The following is a 19,274-nucleotide window of genomic DNA, read 5'->3' as shown; positions in this document are numbered from 1 at the left end:
ACACTGTCTTAGTGCATTAAGCCTCGTTAAGCGTTTTCTTATAATGGTTTTCTATGGGAGAAAAACACTTAACGTGTAATTAAACGCGTTGCGTTCATATTCTGGGCTCATCTGATTTTTTGTGCATAGTATACTTCATTATTATGATATTTCCTGAGTTTGGTGTGTTTTTAACACTGTCTTAGTGCATTAAGCCACGTTAAGCGTTTTCTTATAATGGTTTTCTATGGGAGAAAAACACTTAACGTGTAATTAAACGCGTTGCGTTCATATTCTGGGCTCATCTGATTTTTTGTGCATAGTATACTTCATTAATATGATATTTCCTGAGTTTGGTGTGTTTTTAACACTGTCTTAGTGCATTAAGCCACGTTAAGCGTTTTCTTATAATGGTTTTCTATGGGAGAAAAACGCTTATCGTGTAATTAAACGCGTTGCGTTCATATTCTGGGCTCATCTGATTTTTTGTGCATAGTATACTTCATTAATATGATATTTCCTGAGTTTGGTGTGTTTTTAACACTGTCTTAGTGCATTAAGCCACGTTAAGCGTTTTCTTATAATGGTTTTCTATGGGAGAAAAACACTTAACGTGTAATTAAACGCGTTGCGTTCATATTCTGGGCTCATCTGATTTTTTGTGCATAGTATACTTCATTAATATGATATTTCCTGAGTTTGGTGTGTTTTTAACACTGTCTTAGTGCATTAAGCCACGTTAAGCGTTTTCTTATAATGGTTTTCTATGGGAGAAAAACACTTAACGTGTAATTAAACGCGTTGCGTTCATATTCTGGGCTCATCTGATTTTTTGTGCATAGTATACTTCATTAATATGATATTTCCTGAGTTTGGTGTGTTTTTAACACTGTCTTAGTGCATTAAGCCACGTTAAGCGTTTTCTTATAATGGTTTTCTATGGGAGAAAAACACTTAACGTGTAATTAAACGCGTTGCGTTCATATTCTGGGCTCATCTGATTTTTTGTGCATAGTATACTTCATTAATATGATATTTCCTGAGTTTGGTGTGTTTTTAACACTGTCTTAGTGCATTAAGCCTCGTTAAGCGTTTTCTTATAATGGTTTTCTATGGGAGAAAAACACTTAACGTGTAATTAAACGCGTTGCGTTCATATTCTGGGCTCATCTGATTTTTTGTGCATAGTATACTTCATTAATATGATATTTCCTGAGTTTGGTGTGTTTTTAACACTGTCTTAGTGCATTAAGCCTCGTTAAGCGTTTTCTTATAATGGTTTTCTATGGGAGAAAAACACTTAACTTGTAATTAAACGCGTTGCGTTCATATTCTGGGCTCATCTGATTTTTTGTGCATAGTATACTTCATTAATATGATATTTCCTGAGTTTGGTGTGTTTTTAACACTGTCTTAGTGCATTAAGCCACGTTAAGCGTTTTCTTATAATGGTTTTCTATGGGAGAAAAACACTTAACGTGTAATTAAACGCGTTGCGATCATATTCTGGGCTCATCTGATTTTTTGTGCATAGTATACTTCATTAATATGATATTTCCTGAGTTTGGTGCAAGGTTATTTTCGTAAACGAAAACTGAAACTAAGACTAAAACTATTGGTCAAAAAACATTTTCGTAAACTGAAATAAAATTAAAAAATCTGAATAAATAAAAAACTAAAACTAAACGAAACTAACTACTCTTACTAAAAAACTAACTGAAATAAAATAATAATTAGCAAAAATAAATATTAGTTTTCGTTATTAATAAGCTCTCTTTAATGTGGTGGAAAATCTGACTGTGGCGGTTGAGGGAGTGTCTGTATTGCGCAACTGCGCGTGAAGTGATCTGAGTGACGGACACGTGCAGACAGGCAACACATCGCTAAACGGGAGTTCACAAAGAATCAATGCGTCCGTGGCAGTGAAAGGGGAAATAACACAAGGTAATGAGATGCACGTTGAACTTCTTTTAACTTAACCTCACTGTTTTAGAATGCCGTTTCTTACGCGACGAGAGACGCAGGCGCAAAAGTCAGCAACTATAGTAGCAAGTAACGTTACTAGCCTACTGTGCGTTTGAGATTTCATGTTTGCATAATATTGACAGGCTCAAAGGTGTTATCATAATCATTTACATTATATTATATTATTATCTGTGTGGAGACATTTCCCCACAAAGTAGGGAATACCAGGATACACACACACACACGTTTGTTTCACTATATAAGTGAGGACATTAGACTTCCATTGATTTTATATCAGGTTAATGCTATTTTATATCCCCTAACCCAACCCCTACCCCTAAACCTCCCCATCCCAAGAACGTGCAAAACAATAGATTTAAATAAAAACATGTTTTGGCCGACTTATAAGCCTTTTTAACTAGTGAGGACCAGTCAAATGTCCTTATTAGTCAGTTATCATAATATTTTACTAGATAAGTGAAGACATTGGCCCCCTTTACAATTATAGCACAACACACACCCACACCCACACCCACACACACCCACCCACACACACACACACACACACAGAGCACAACAGTGTGTGTTGGCTGTATTCAGATGACTTTAGCTGTGGTCTTACACTGCTAGCCTACATTGTTCTACTGAAGAAATTAAAATAAGCTTTTAATTGTTTAACAATATTTCATCTTTGTTATGAATGAGTTTGTCTGGAATTTATAATTTTTACTTTTATATTTTACTTTGCATTTATTTTGTTCTTTAAGATACTCAGAGGATCTTTGTCAAAAATATCAAATATAATTTTTTAATATCAAAATATAATTTATTTCATTTTTAATCACCAGATCGTTGTTTGCATAGGTCATAGTTTGACTCAAGCTTTTTTGCTCAAAGGTGAAGACCCAACTTTATGCATGTTTTGTAAGACTGTCCTGGGTTTAAACAATAATGCTCGTTTATCAAGTGATTTCACTTAAGGATGTTTAGTAAGATTAAACTCTAATCTGTGCAAACATTAAACTTTGCTGAAATTAAAAACCTTGATTTGGTCTCTACACTTCATTATGCTAACTCTGCTAAACTATAATTACTAAAACTAAAACTGAAACTAAATAAATAAAAACTAAATAGAAATGTATTTGCAAAATAAAAACTAAACTAAAACTAGCAAAACCATTTGTAAAACTAACTAAAACTAAACTGAAATTTGTAGCAAAATTGAAAACGATAATAAAATAAAAACTAATTTCAAAAAGCAAAACTATAATAACCTTGGTTTGGTGTGTTTTTAACACTGTCTTAGTGCATTAAGCCACGTTAAGCGTTTTCTTATAATGGTTTTCTATGGGAGAAAAACACTTAACGTGTAATTAAACGCGTTGCGTTCATATTCTGGGCTCATCTGATTTTTTGTGCATAGTATACTTCATTAATATGATATTTCCTGAGTTTGGTGTGTTTTTAACACTGTCTTAGTGCATTAAGCCTCGTTAAGCGTTTTCTTATAATGGTTTTCTATGGGAGAAAAACACTTAACGTGTAATTAAACGCGTTGCGTTCATATTCTGGGCTCATCTGATTTTTTGTGCATAGTATACTTCATTAATATGATATTTCCTGAGTTTGGTGTGTTTTTAACACTGTCTTAGTGCATTAAGCCACGTTAAGCGTTTTCTTATAATGGTTTTCTATGGGAGAAAAACACTTAACGTGTAATTAAACGCGTTGCGTTCATATTCTGGGCTCATCTGATTTTTTGTGCATAGTATACTTCATTAATATGATATTTCCTGAGTTTGGTGTGTTTTTAACACTGTCTTAGTGCATTAAGCCACGTTAATCGTTTTCTTATAATGGTTTTCTATGGGAGAAAAACACTTAACTTGTAATTAAACGCGTTGCGTTCATATTCTGGGCTCATCTGATTTTTTGTGCATAGTATACTTCATTAATATGATATTTCCTGAGTTTGGTGTGTTTTTAACACTGTCTTAGTGCATTAAGCCACGTTAAGCGTTTTCTTATAATGGTTTTCTATGGGAGAAAAACGCTTATCGTGTAATTAAACGCGTTGCGTTCATATTCTGGGCTCATCTGATTTTTTGTGCATAGTATACTTCATTAATATGATATTTCCTGAGTTTGGTGTGTTTTTAACACTGTCTTAGTGGATTAAGCCACGTTAAGCGTTTTCTTATAATGGTTTTCTATGGGAGAAAAACGCTTATCGTGTAATTAAACGCGTTGCGTTCATATTCTGGGCTCATCTGATTTTTTGTGCATAGTATACTTCATTAATATGATATTTCCTGAGTTTGGTGTGTTTTTAACACTGTCTTAGTGCATTAAGCCACGTTAAGCGTTTTCTTATAATGGTTTTCTATGGGAGAAAAACGCTTATCGTGTAATTAAACGCGTTGCGTTCATATTCTGGGCTCATCTGATTTTTTGTGCATAGTATACTTCATTAATATGATATTTCCTGAGTTTGGTGTGTTTTTAACACTGTCTTAGTACATTAAGCCACGTTAAGCGTTTTCTTATAATGGTTTTCTATGGGAGAAAAACACTTAACGTGTAATTAAACGCGTTGCGTTCATATTCTGGGCTCATCTGATTTTTTGTGCATAGTGTACTTCATTAATATGATATTTCCTGAGTTTGGTGTGTTTTTAACACTGTCTTAGTGCATTAAGCCACGTTAAGCGTTTTCTTATAATGGTTTTCTATGGGAGAAAAACACTTAACGTGTAATTAAACGCGTTGCGTTCATATTCTGGGCTCATCTGATTTTTTGTGCATAGTATACTTCATTAATATGATATTTCCTGAGTTTGGTGTGTTTTTAACACTGTCTTAGTGCATTAAGCCACGTTAAGCGTTTTCTTATAATGGTTTTCTATGGGAGAAAAACACTTAACGTGTAATTAAACGCGTTGCGTTCATATTCTGGGCTCATCTGATTTTTTGTGCATAGTATACTTCATTAATATGATATTTCCTGAGTTTGGTGTGTTTTTAACACTGTCTTACCGCATTAAGCCACGTTAAGCGTTTTCTTATAATGGTTTTCTATGGGAGAAAAACGCTTATCGTGTAATTAAACGCGTTGCGTTCATATTCTGGGCTCATCTGATTTTTTGTGCATAGTATACTTCATTAATATGATATTTCCTGAGTTTGGTGTGTTTTTAACACTGTCTTAGTGCATTAAGCCACGTTAAGCGTTTTCTTATAATGGTTTTCTATGGGAGAAAAACACTTAACGTGTAATTAAACGCGTTGCGTTCATATTCTGGGCTCATCTGATTTTTTGTGCATAGTATACTTCATTATTATGATATTTCCTGAGTTTGGTGTGTTTTTAACACTGTCTTAGTGCATTAAGCCACGTTAAGCGTTTTCTTATAATGGTTTTCTATGGGAGAAAAACACTTAACTTGTAATTAAACGCGTTGCGTTCATATTCTGGGCTCATCTGATTTTTTGTGCATAGTATACTTCATTATTATGATATTTCCTGAGTTTGGTGTGTTTTTAACACTGTCTTAGTGCATTAAGCCACGTTAAGCGTTTTCTTATAATGGTTTTCTATGGGAGAAAAACACTTAACGTGTAATTAAACGCGTTGCGTTCATATTCTGGGCTCATCTGATTTTTTGTGCATAGTGTACTTCATTAATATGATATTTCCTGAGTTTGGTGTGTTTTTAACACTGTCTTAGTGCATTAAGCCACGTTAAGCGTTTTCTTATAATGGTTTTCTATGGGAGAAAAACACTTAACGTGTAATTAAACGCGTTGCGTTCATATTCTGGGCTCATCTGATTTTTTGGGCATAGTATACTTCATTAATATGATATTTTCTGAGTTTGGTGTGTTTTTAACACTGTCTTAGTGCATTAAGCCACGTTAAGCGTTTTCTTATAATGGTTTTCTATGGGAGAAAAACACTTAACGTGTAATTAAACGCGTTGCGTTCATATTCTGGGCTCATCTGATTTTTTGTGCATAGTATACTTCATTAATATGATATTTCCTGAGTTTGGTGTGTTTTTAACACTGTCTTAGTGCATTAAGCCACGTTAAGCGTTTTCTTATAATGGTGTTCTATGGGAGAAAAACGCTTAACGTGTAATTAAACGCGTTGCGTTCATATTCTGGGCTCATCTGATTTTTTGTGCATAGTATACTTCATTAATATGATATTTCCTGAGTTTGGTGTGTTTTTAACACTGTCTTAGTGCATTAAGCCACGTTAAGCGTTTTCTTATAATGGTTTTCTATGGGAGAAAAACACTTAACGTGTAATTAAACGCGTTGTATGAATGTAATTAGTTACTTTCCACCTATGATGAGTGAAAATGGGTTTAACAAGAATGTTCTTGAGTAAAAAAAATAAATAAATATCAGGAATAGTGATTGAAATGGATGTTTGAGAAAGAAATTAAGTTCTAATGTGTTCTAATTAAGATGGTACATGTACAACCTGGTCTCAAAGAATTCTGTGAAATGAACACGGACCCTTAACTCAAAATCCGTGGTATTTTCACGGAATCGCCGAAAATTCCGTGATGGGTCCACAGAAGTGATGCCTATGTAAGTCAATGACAAGCAGCATCCGTGGTCCACTCACGGATTCCCTGTTCCAACACCTTATTCGTCAGTTTGATTCAGTCAGCATAATTTTATTTACATCTATTTTCTTTTTATTTAGACACATTTTGAACGCGTAACTCAAACCCTTCCCTAAACCTACCCATTTGTGTACTATAAAAAACAGAATATAACAGGCAGATACGACTGCAGGCACAATTTATTCAGAAAGTACAAATATTACAAGTGTTCCGTGGCCAAATGATTGATTTGTGTCTAGAAAATCCCCAAAAGCGATCAGAACGTCGAGTCCATCCGCCAAAGATTAATACATTTCATATATTGCTGCCGGAAGAACGTCAGGTCAGCTTTGACAGCATTGGCTGTAGTAAGGCCGGAACACACCAAGCCGACGATCGGCCGTCGGGCAGTTTTTGTGCGTCGGCCAACTAAGTTTCCTCGGTGTGTTCCACACAGTTCCACGCCGTCGGCTGGCGTTGGTCCTCGTCGGCTGTTTTTCAGCCGATTCGACATGTTAAATCGGCGTCGCCGCATGTCAGTCAGTCGGGACATATGATCGTTCTGATTTGCTGTTCAGCTACCGAACCAGTGCACGAGAAAATAAAACGGAAGTGACGAAGCAAGTAAACGACAGAGTCAAGAGGGAACACAGAACGCCTGTCTCCTCCATAGACAGTAAAAGAAAGGTGTCGTCTCATTTGATTATATTCCTCATTCCGATACATGTTAACACATGTTAATATATATGGCTGTGTAGACCGAGGCAAGTGAAGACAAACTGATCAGCATGATCCAGCAAAGGCCAGCTTAGTATCACACTACGGGAAAATGTTAACGTTATGTCAACTGTGTGGCGAAAGCAGAACCGTGGCGTGAGATCGCAAATAAACTTGTCATGTCAGGTAAGATTTCCTTTTTTGCAATAGTTTTTTCTTCTCCAGTAGTCCATATTTAAAAAAACTGCATGTTAGATTGTTGTGTGCAACTTTCATCTTTGCACAGCAGTTAATTTCACATTCACAATGCACTAAAGATATCAAAACACTTAATGCATGTCTTCATGTCCAAAAGCAATGATAAATCCACAGTTTAGCCCTCATATATTTCGGTTGTACTAACTGTGTGGAGAGTTTTGCAAAAGTGACCTAAATGTATTGAGAAATGTGTTCTAGCGACTGTAAAAAAAGAATGCTGTCATCCAGAATACATCCAGTTAAAAGTAGAACAAAAATGAACATTACAATAGCCATGAAACTGACATAACTCAGCGTAATGTTTTTTTTGTTTTTTGTTTTTGTCCCTCAGAGAAAGAGCTCAAGAAGCGGTGGGATTCATTGCGAACCCACATGTGTTACAAGAAACATGGACCCTCAGGAAGTTCTGGAGCTCAGAAGACCCACCTGCAGTTTCTAGAACCTCACACAAAAAGGAAGGAGTGCACCTCAAATCTAACTATCAGGGTACACACACACACACACACACACACACACACACACACACATATGTATGTGTGTGTGTGTGTATAATTTATTTTATTTATTTTTTCTTTCCATTTGAACAAATGAACATTTTGCTTTTGGTAAAGTGGCCAATGAATGTTCAGATGGGTCTATTTACAAGTAATTCAACAAATCAACTTCCACAATGTGCATCTGAATAGATCCATTTAGCCAATTTGCAGGGTATTGTTTTAGCTATGCCCTGTTATTGTTATGGGTTATTGGTGAACAAGTGTAAGAATCTTTTGTATCACATTGTTCACATTTTGATTGTGTCTTTAAGGAACCTTTGTCTGAAAGTGAATCCTGTTTACCCTCAGATGGTACCAACAGTGACACCTGGATTGGCACCCGTGAGGAGCCCAGCTTCATTATGGCCCAGTACACCCTTGGCTGAATCTACATATATAGCTACTTTTATAGCTATTCTCTATATAGCTATTTGTGCCCATTGTACTGAACATTGGAAAATAAAAAACTTTGACTTTGGGTACTTGCATTCACAGTTCTTTATGTAAAAAAGGATCACAAAACACAAGATGATGCAGAATTCTAACCCTTATTTTTGTTTGTTTGTTTAGAGCTTTATTTATCCCCTTGGGGCAATTAGTTTAGGCTCACATGGTGCTTCACATTTAACACCAACACATATACATTAATCATTCATTCAAAAAACACAAAAAAAAAAGAAAGAAAAAAAAGAAATTCATAATAATAATACTAATAATAAAAAAATAAATAAATCAATAAATCAACCAAATTTGTTACATAAACGAACCGCCTCAGGGACAAAAGTAAATTTATAACGATTTGTCGAACATTTAATTGTCCTTAAACGCCGCCCCAGGGGCATCCACTCAAAATCCAAATGCAACGTGTGTGTGCTGTCTCCCATTATTTTGTGTGCCGTTCTCAGCACTTGCTGTTCATAGTACACTGTGAGGCTTCGTAAGGGAACTCCCGTAATTTTTGAGTACATAATGACAATACCTTGTAGACAACTTTTGTTCTTAATAGACAATGATGAAAACCGACAAATAAAGGAAAAAGACAGAATACTTTCATGAGTTATAAAAAGACCTGAAAATGCCTCTCTGTACATTAAAAGAATTAAGCTTTCATAGTGCAAACAATCTCTGATGTGACTTTCCGATAATTGCATCAACATTTTGATCAAACTTCAACTTGTCATCAAAAATCATTCCTAGGTACTTATATTCCTCTACTACATCCACTCGTTCATTATTAATGACCACCGGTTGAAGCATCAGTGCTCTTTTATTAAAATTAATAATCATCTCTTTTGTTTTTGATACATTCAAGTCTAATTTCATACTATTACACCAAGAGGTAAAATCATATAAGACCGAACCATATTCCTGATCTGAATGTGAAAGTAAAGAGAGAAGCACAGTATCATCTGCATATTTCACCAAATAACTATTATCTTGTGAACTCTGACAATCATTTGTATATAGTATGAACAAAATAGGAGAAAGTACACAACCCTGTGGTGTGCCTACAGAGGTATTTACTATATCAGATAAGACCCCATTAACCCTAACCCTCTGTTGCCTATCTGCTAAAAAACTCATGATCCATGAGACTATACCATGATCATAATAAAACTGACTGGCTGCAGAAGATTAAATGCAGACGAGAAGTCCACAAACAAAAGCCGCGCAAAGGCCCCACTTTTTTCCACGTGACGACAGACAGTATTTAACAAAAACAGCTTTGCATCATCTACACCTCTTCCAGCGCGATATGCAAATTGCAACTGATCTAGTAGCGGTCCAGCAATCATCAGTAGAAACTTATTAATCTCTTTTTCCAAGGCCTTCATGACCAAAGAGGTCAAGGCAATAGGACGATAATCGTTCAAAGATTTCGGATTTGCTTTTTTAGGTATTGGTACAATAATTGAACTTTTCCACAAATCAGGTACTAGTCCTAGATCTAAGGAAGACTGATAAAGTAAGTGGAAAACTCCACTGAGCTGTTCAGCACAGTGACTTAATGTTCTACCACAAATACCGTCTGGACCTGTGGCCTTATTGAGCGGTGTGGACTTCAACTGTCTCAATATATTAACCGGATTAATTTCAATTTTATTACGAGAGCTCAAAGTGTCTTTAAAAACTGTTAAATCATCAACTATAAACGATTTCGAGGTCATTTTGCTATTTGACATCTAACTAGCAGGGTAAATAAACACATCTTTATTGATGTTTTAATTTAAGAATAAATAGATTTTCAATTAATAGAGACATATTTTCATAATGTGTTACTTCCACAATACAATGTTATCAAAGTGCAATATCTGTAAACTAATAGTTAGCATGGTTACTGTCAGTTAAGTTCAGTGTATGGTTTAGTGTTACATTATTATTTTTATTAACATTTCTGTGCCACTGGAGATTTCATTTCCAAACTGCTGTTATGTGATGTGCAAGAAGCAGCATGATATCATTTTGAAGAAATGTCACCATAGGCATGTTTCCAATGAAAAAAATATATACAAATTCTGTCATAATTCATTGAACTAGCACCAAGCATTGACACAAACATAATTTACTGTAAATCAGACAGAATGCATCATACATATATATTTATTTTAACAATCCTTTGGGCCATTGATTGTTCAGATTGTGTCACATTAACTTCCACAATGCATCTGAATGAGCCAATTTGCAGGGTATTGTTTGAGCTATGCCCTGTTATTGTTATGGTTCACTGATGAACAAGTGTAATAATCTATGGTTTCACATTTTGACTTCGGGTATGGTTTCACCCATTTATTGAGCGTTCCTCGTATTTTTCGCGTCCACTTCTACCTTTCCTCTTCCACAAGTAAAAGACCAAGGGCTGACAACGGCAATGCCATTTGCAACGTTCTGAAATGCACGAATCCGTCTGTGTGGGGAAACGAAAACGACAGCTGATATCTTTATAGCTCTTCCGGTTTCCCGCTTCGAATAACGAAAACAGACTACTGCCACCAGCTGGGACGGAAAGGTATTTCCTCTAACGCAGGCGCAGAACGGACGCGCTATTGGCCGTCTGATGTCGAGCGTCGGCTTGGTGTGTCAGGGCAACTTTGGACCGCTTTGGACCCAAGACGCTGCCGACGTGAGCCAACGTGAGCCGACTCAGCAGTTTGCTTTCGTCGCCACTAGTTGATCGGCGTCGGCTTGGTGTGTTCCTAGCTGTATGTCTCGTGACCAATTGCGTCATTACGTCAGCTTTGATTGTTAAATGCCATTGCTCTCGTGTGTCTCGTGAGCAATCCCGTCATGCTAAAGAGTCGAGTGTATCATTTGAATGAGAAGAAATATGAATGAGTGCGTGTTCTGTTCACAAAGGGTATGATCATCATTTCAACAACTAAAACATTAAGATCAACTCTATTCTTCACATGAAGATATCGTCTGACTTCAGAAGACTTGGAATGCAACATGAGTTAATACTTTTACACTGTTTTTGGTCCGTTTTTGCAATAAACACCTGTGACTGTACATTTATTTGCCCGTTACATGTTTTATATTATTGAGAGTGGGTAGGTTTAGGGTAGGAGTGGAGTTAGTTGCTCCAAAATATAAAATTAGGCTATAAATATTCATAAAATCATGTCTGCTTTTACAAATGCAAAGAATTAAATGTGTGTTGGGAATCCGTGAGTGGACCACGGATGCTGCTTGTCATTGACTTACATAGGCATCACTTCCGTGGACCCATCACAGAATTTTTGGTGATTTTGTGAAACTACCACGGATTTTGATGTTAAGGGTCCGTGTTCATTTCACGGAATTCTGTGAGATCAGGTTGACATGTATGTAGACTGTAAACTGAAGAATGTTTTATTTTTATTTCAGACCACTATTGTGTATCTGACCATTTTATTTTATTTACTTTTTAAATAAAAAATAAATAAAAAATAATTATCTGTTTTGATTATCCTTGTTTTTATTTTTTTAACTCATACACATGGTATTCTTTTTTCTCATGCATATGTTCAGAAAAGGGAATTCTGAAATCCACTGCCACTTCAATATACCTGTATATAGTACATATATCCCAATTAACTTCATAATCAAAACCTTAATCAATATTTATCTTCCTATATTATTATAATGATTCTATCCAGTTATGATTTTGCTTTATGTTTCTTGTTTTCTAAAGTGTATGTTTGGTCCCTGAGGAGTGACTGAGGGTCTGGCCAAGGGATGTGTGAACTAAGGGAATGTGTCACTAAACACTTGCAACAAGGTTGTGTGTTTGGACTTTTGAGGTATCGCACACCCCTAACGTGTCAGGAGTGCAGTAACAGGGTTTACTTACTTAGCCCATCTTCCAGAGATGAAATATGGATTTGTCTTTAATTTAATTTATTATGTTTTATTCCTTTTATATTTACTTTTACTGAAACACTAAAGACTCAAGAAGAATATTGCCTAGAGTATTGTGTGTCCCTCTCACTGAAAGAAAGCAAATGCTATCAGTATGTTTTGGTAAGAACTGGAGCTTAAACAGCTCCAACCTTGGAGATACTGTGGATCTGTGTATGTGCGCAGTATTCTATGTTACATATGTGTGTTAAGAATGGTGTACAATGGGCACCCTGAGAGATGGGTGGACATGTTGTTCTGGGCAAGCTGGCGCCTGCTCCAGATCTGGAAGGTCACTACGGGTCTAATTCAGGGGTGAAAGCGTCAACAAGTGACACATCAGTGGAAACGTGCATCAGATTAACTGACATGAGTGGAAATTTACCATGACTGTGCATTGTCTCTGAGCCAATCAGGACCATCCACATTGCAGTAATGACGTGGATAAGACCTGTAGCTGGTTTCTGCTTTTGAAACTGCAAACTATTCCTAAAAAATTGTTTTGTTTAATTAATTGCAATCCTGACTCTTTGTCTTCATTTCTTCACTACTGGTCCTGAGCTATTAACCCCTAACAGTTACCACTATTTTAATTCATTTCTATGTAAAGCACTTTGAATTTCCATTGGGTATGAAATGTGCTATACAAATAAACTTGCCTTGTCTTGCCTATTCCTGATCTTGATTGTGTACTCTGTTCATTAAATGTTGGTTGACTTCATTTTTCTTTTCTTCAGGCAGAGCCGCAAGCAGTGTGAGGCATTTGCCCTTCACCTGCTATTTCACAACAACCAATCAACTATGGTATGTTAAACATATACAATGTGTAATATTAAGCCCATGAAAACAAATATAGCAAGTGTATCTATGTAGGTGTGTATTTATTTGTTATAGACATAAGATGACTTCAGATGTAGACATTTTGAATGTACCGAAGACTTTACTGCTACCTAACCCTTTGCTATAAGCAAAGTGAAAGCAGAATTTTGAAGTGTGTCTTTTTTATCCATTTTTTATTGTTGTTTGAAATGTTTTACACACAAAAATTACGAAGACAACTGTCACAAACGCCGGTGAGGTTTCCACCAGCGGCCACCGGAGGTCTCACTCTCCGGAGTACTAGTTTCATTCGGACTACAATTTCCATGCACCCACATTCCGGGACTGATTACCACACACCTGTTCCACATCACAGAGACTATTTATACCCTGGTTGCTCAGTCCCTCACTGCTACGTGTACTAATGTCTTGGCAGCTGTCAAACCAGCTAAAAACACTTGTTTCTTTATGTTAAATAATTGTACCTTTATCTATATTTAATCTCAAATCATGTACTAGCTCTAGTAATGATGTTTCAGTATTATGACCTTAAGTCTGAAACTTGACTGATATTTTTCCAGAATAGTATATATTCATCTAAAAATTGATTGTGCTGTTGCAATACAACTTTTTCTAAAACCTTAAAAATAATATGTTAGAAATGGGCCTGTAGTTTTGAAGAAGAGAACAGTCCAGGTTTATTTTCTTTAGAAGTGTCTTCACGACAGCAGTTTTAAAAGCATTAGGAAAAATCCCTGTCTTTAGTGAACAATTAATTATATCAAGGACATAGACAATCAAACAGTGTGACACCTCTTCAAAAAAATACTGTTGGTATAGGGTCAAGATAGCTGGAGGAAGAATTTAATTGAGAAAAAATTTGCAGGAGATTCTCTTCATTAACTGTTTTGAACACTTCTATTTTATGGTGTGGATATTTTCCCAATACATCCACAGCAAAGTTATCAGTATGATCAATAGTAGATCTAATTTGCATTATTTTATTATTAAAAAATGTAGTGAAATCTTCACACACATTTACAGAGTGCGGATCTTGCCCATTATATTGCTTGTTGTTTAAAAGAAGATCTATAGTAGAGAAAAATATTCTAGGATTTGTATTTTCACTAATAATTTGAGTTTTGAATTTTGCATTCAGTGCGCACTGTTTTTGCATATCCTGAGATATGTTAATTAAGAGAATTTCACGGTGAACAGTTAATTTTGTTTTTCTCCATAGATGCGCTGCTTTACGGCATTCCCTCTTAAGTCGACAGATGTGTTCATTTTTCCATGGCATATTCTTAGTTGTCAGTATTTAGGGGCCAAGCCCCGAAGGGGCTGTAGTTGTTGGTTTATTATTATTATTATTATTATTATTATTATTATTATTATTATTTCTAACTCTAACCCTTTATTATCAGAGTAAGTGTTGTACTCGCCACTCCTCCTTTAGAATCTGTCCAATTTTGTCCAAAATTGGCTCAGATAATCTTTGGACTGAGCCGCACAGAAATGACTGAACAGATTTTTTATATTTGCTACCGTTCCTGTGACATCTGTCTCTGAAGTTGACCTTGCCTGTGTTTTTGTCTTTATGTTAGTTAGCTTAGCATGCTAATTGGTTAGCATGCCAACAAGTTGCCATTCTTTCTAAGTTGGCTCTTTAGCTATCAGGTTAACCATAAACTACATTAGCTTGGCATGCTAATCTAGTTAAAATGCTAACAAATTTTGTCTCCTCACTCTCAAACTGAAACTCTCCTCTGCAGCCTGTTGAATGTGCCTGAGCGATTAGCTCAATGTGTTACGCCAACGACCCCGATGCATTGAGTCCTGGGTTCTCTACTCAGTGTGACACATGCCCAGACCGCAAGAGGTACTGTGGCAGGACGTGATGCAGAAGTTGCATTTGATCCAGGCATTGAGAATGATCTCATCTGAAGCTGATAAATATAGCGTGCAGTGCATTTAAATGCAAAATCGTATGTTTTTGTTGATTATCAGTTGATCTAAGGAACTTTGACAGGTTTGTAAAAGAATGCCTCCCCAGTGGCGCAACAAGATGAGTGACTGGCTCTGGACCCAGAGATACAGGGTTCAAATCCCGTGGAGGGCAATTTTATAAATTTTGTGCAGTGTTATTTAGATTCCTTAATTATCAGAGTAAGTGTTGTACTTATCTTTCTTCCTCTTGGATTAGAAATAAGTTCGTTTTTGTTAATTTTGTTCATCTGAACTTCTGTTCATTTTCTGTTCATCCCAACTATACTTCTGAACCTATCTGTTGCTTAAGTACATTCTATTTCTGACATTTTTTTCCTTCTGGCTCTGCATTGCGCTACAGCCGCATCTTGGGCTTGTCCCGCAATTGCTGCTTGCAGCTATATATTTTTTTAGTTTTCTCTGGAGCCACTTTATCAAGAGTTGTCCTTAAAGAGGTATTAAAACTATTAACCTTATCATGTACAGTAGGGGTGACCCCGAATAGTCGAAGATTCGATGCATCGATATGCGGAGCCTGATTCGACCACCGATATCACGGTCGAATCTTCGCGGGTGTTATGAAACGAGGATCATACCATTTTGGCAATATGGGGGAGCTCAATATTTTAAAGACGTGCCGCGGCGCTGAGCTGAGCATCGGTGTGCGATCCCTTTAAGGGCGCTGAGCTTTGCACAGCGCCTTTAAAATTAGAACACGTTCAATGAGTGTACACACACCGGCGGCAGCATTCAGTGCCTGTCCGCGGCCACTCAGGAAGTTTTTTAAAATCCTGCTGCACCACAGAGCGCTTTCATGCAGCTCATCTGCCAGTCAATTAAAAATTGAGCTCGCGTGTATATAATGTGCGCGTCAGGTGGCGGTGTGAGTGAGATCCTGAGGCGCGGGGCTGAGCTTCCCGCTTTAGGCACAATCGGCTGAAGAACGTGCATGTAAACGCACTCAAAGTGTTCTTTTCCTCTCTAGGCAGGTATTTTTTTTAGATTTATTTATCAAAATGTTCTTTTATATATTTGTGTGATGTTCTGTATTTCGATCGCGGCTTTAGCATGTTATGAGAAAACGGGTTATTAATGTTTATCCACCACATTACCTTTTAGACTATTTAAACCTAAATAAGAAAGCCATTGTCAGTTCGTCTGTCAGTTGGCAGGCAGTTTTGGTCGCTTTATTAAAAGTTGTTGCTGTGTGTAGTGTGTAAAGGAAAATAAAAATAGTTTTACTCTTCTGCTGACAGTGTCGTGCCCCTCCCAACCCATTTACACACACAGATGATTCGACTATCAGTCGACCATAGAGAGATTCGACAATTCTGATTCGATTGTCTAAATCCTTAGTTGAGGACAGCCCTAATGTACAGTACGCCTTTCACTCATAATTAAAGGCGTTTCTTGAATCTCATTAATAAAAGACTCAGGGTCAACGTATTAAAATAACGCTTTCTAATAAATTTTTCTTTTGGATGAAGTGTAGTATTAATTTCACAATCAAAAAATTACCAAAAATGATCTGAGATTGTTAAATCATTAATTTCATTTAGAGTGACATTAATGCCATGTGAAATTATGAGGTCAAGTGTATGTCCTTTATGACATGTGTAAAATTAATTGAACTTAAAATCTCTAAAAACTCAACTGATTTACGATCAGATTTGTTGTCTACATAAATATTAAAATCACCCACAATCAGGATATTTTCATAGTTAATAATGCAAAGAGCTAAAAGTTCAGAGAACTCTGATATGAAACATGGGTTTTGCTTAAGAGGTCGATATTTTATAACAACTAAACATTTAATTTCTAATGTTTCTATTGCTATATGCTCAAAAGTAGTGAAATCAAAAATAATCTCTTTACTGGCTAGTGACTGCAAAAATATAGCGGCTACACCGCCATCCCTCTTGCCACAGCAAACCTTTTGCAAGAACGTGTAATCTGGAGGGCATGCCTCAATAAGAGATTCAGCCCCATTCTGATCAGGCCATGTTTCCGTAAGAAACGTGAATCCTATCTTTTTTTTCCAGATAAAATATCATAAATGAGAGAATTCATGTTTTCCCTGAAATTGATCTTACATTAAAAAAGGGCCATTTTTAATCTTCTTTCATTTAGCAAACGAGCTGTACATGTGCTATTAAAATCCTTTCTCACTATCTGTACCAAATTTGATTTCCTCCTATGATTTTGTTTATTTTTATTGTTCCTTAAAGAAACAGCAACTTCAATGTTTTTTACCTGTGTGAATCCTTGCTCTAAAATAATAAGTTTCAAAGTAGTGTAGCTAACAGGGATGGTAGATACTTGTCATAGATTATTCAATGCTGTTTCAAAGTTTCGCGGAAAAATGCGCTCCAGTCCTACTGGTTGGCAGCGCTGGCCTAATACCGTGGGCCAGCTGTCTGGTCATCCTGACCAGCCTGGCCGGTTGCGGCTGCTGCCCCTCCGCCCCCCGGACTGCTCTGAGGTGGTGGAAAATTTTGAGAAACTTAAACAGCCCCCTCACTGCTGTCTTGAACTCCTGATCAGCCGTATCCGCCATCCCTTATCCGTTTCCTCAACTTCCACACCGTTGTCTCTGCACAACGAAAGAAAAAACTTGTAGCATTACCAATATACCTGTCCACTGCCCAGTCCCTGTCACCCCTCCTGACCCCCCCACTTCCCTAACCCGCCCCTACCCACAGCCCACCACTACCATGCCGCCCTATGACCTCCACTCCTGACCCCTAACTAACCCCCTATCACCCCATTTAGAGACGAACCAAGAAATGCTAGACCTGTCTGGGTCGCACATTTCCCTAGGGCCTGTCTGGGCCTGATTCACTCTCCCATCCCGCATGCCGACGGGAGCCTCTGCCCCCCCCAGAAAACAAAAACCCCGGCCAGAACAAATCATTACAAAATTACAACCTAACCTCTAAACCTAATCCGAAATGCAAGGCCCTTGAATGAACCTAGTCCGAACCAGCGAACCCGGCCCGACCCAACCCGAAAGTCATAACCGGATAATCCTGGCATGGCATCGCATTCCCATCAGTGAATTCTGATTTCCAACATCTCTCTGATTTTCAAAGGTGCTCTAATCCAAGAGCCTTCTAATCCTACCTTATCCCCTCTACAAGCACAACCAAAGTGTTTTAGGCAATTACAGACAAGCCCCTAGTCTCCCCAAACCAATACTCTCACTTCAAAGGTAAAAACCTCCCCCTACCCCCTAAATTAATCCACCACCCTCCTAGACCCCCAACTGTATTGGTGAGGGAAATATTCAAGATACTAGCCGCGTTTCCATTACCCTTCAAATTGCGCAAATTGAAATGGCGATTTGAAAATACGCCCAATGGAAACGCGGCAATTTCGCAAAAACTCCCATATATCGCAAAGTTTTTAGGCTCTCATGAGGTGGTTTTTCAGGCAATTCGAAAAAGGACATTTTCACAAAACTGCAATGGAAATGTTTTTTTTGCATTTACATGTCACCTGTTGCGGTGACGCATTGCTGCAACAGGGCCTATATATTATATTTTCCACTCAATTGTGTCGTAATAACAAGATAATGTAGTTAAAATGACATATATTTTCTCCTAATAAGGACTACAGGCTATATATACTGTACTTAAGACATATATTCAAGAAATGTATTAAAACAGAAAGAGCCAGCCTGTATTTTCAGCCTTACTCAAAGGCAGAGGAAACACGCCAGTTACGCACGTCCCTCCATTCCAGACGATCTTAGTTCGCTTCTTATCTAATAAACAGGCAATTAATTTATGAAACATCGATCAAAATAAAAATACATTTTATACAAAACTAAATATTTTTTTTAAGAAAGACTTTCTAGAAAATAAAACTTGAAGTGATCAAAATCATGTGACGCCCCAGGTCTCAAACATATTGCGATTCTTACTCATGCTGCTCACTTTTCATAATCGACATAAATTAAAATAATAATATTACAGGCTAATGTTTAGGCCTAAACGTAGCCTGTTAAGTTTCGTAT

The sequence above is a fragment of the Pseudorasbora parva genome, chromosome 13 (genome assembly GCF_024679245.1).
Source record: "Pseudorasbora parva isolate DD20220531a chromosome 13, ASM2467924v1, whole genome shotgun sequence".
Classification (NCBI taxonomy): Eukaryota; Metazoa; Chordata; class Actinopteri; order Cypriniformes; family Gobionidae; genus Pseudorasbora; species Pseudorasbora parva.
Note: the sequence above shows the minus strand (reverse complement) of the source record.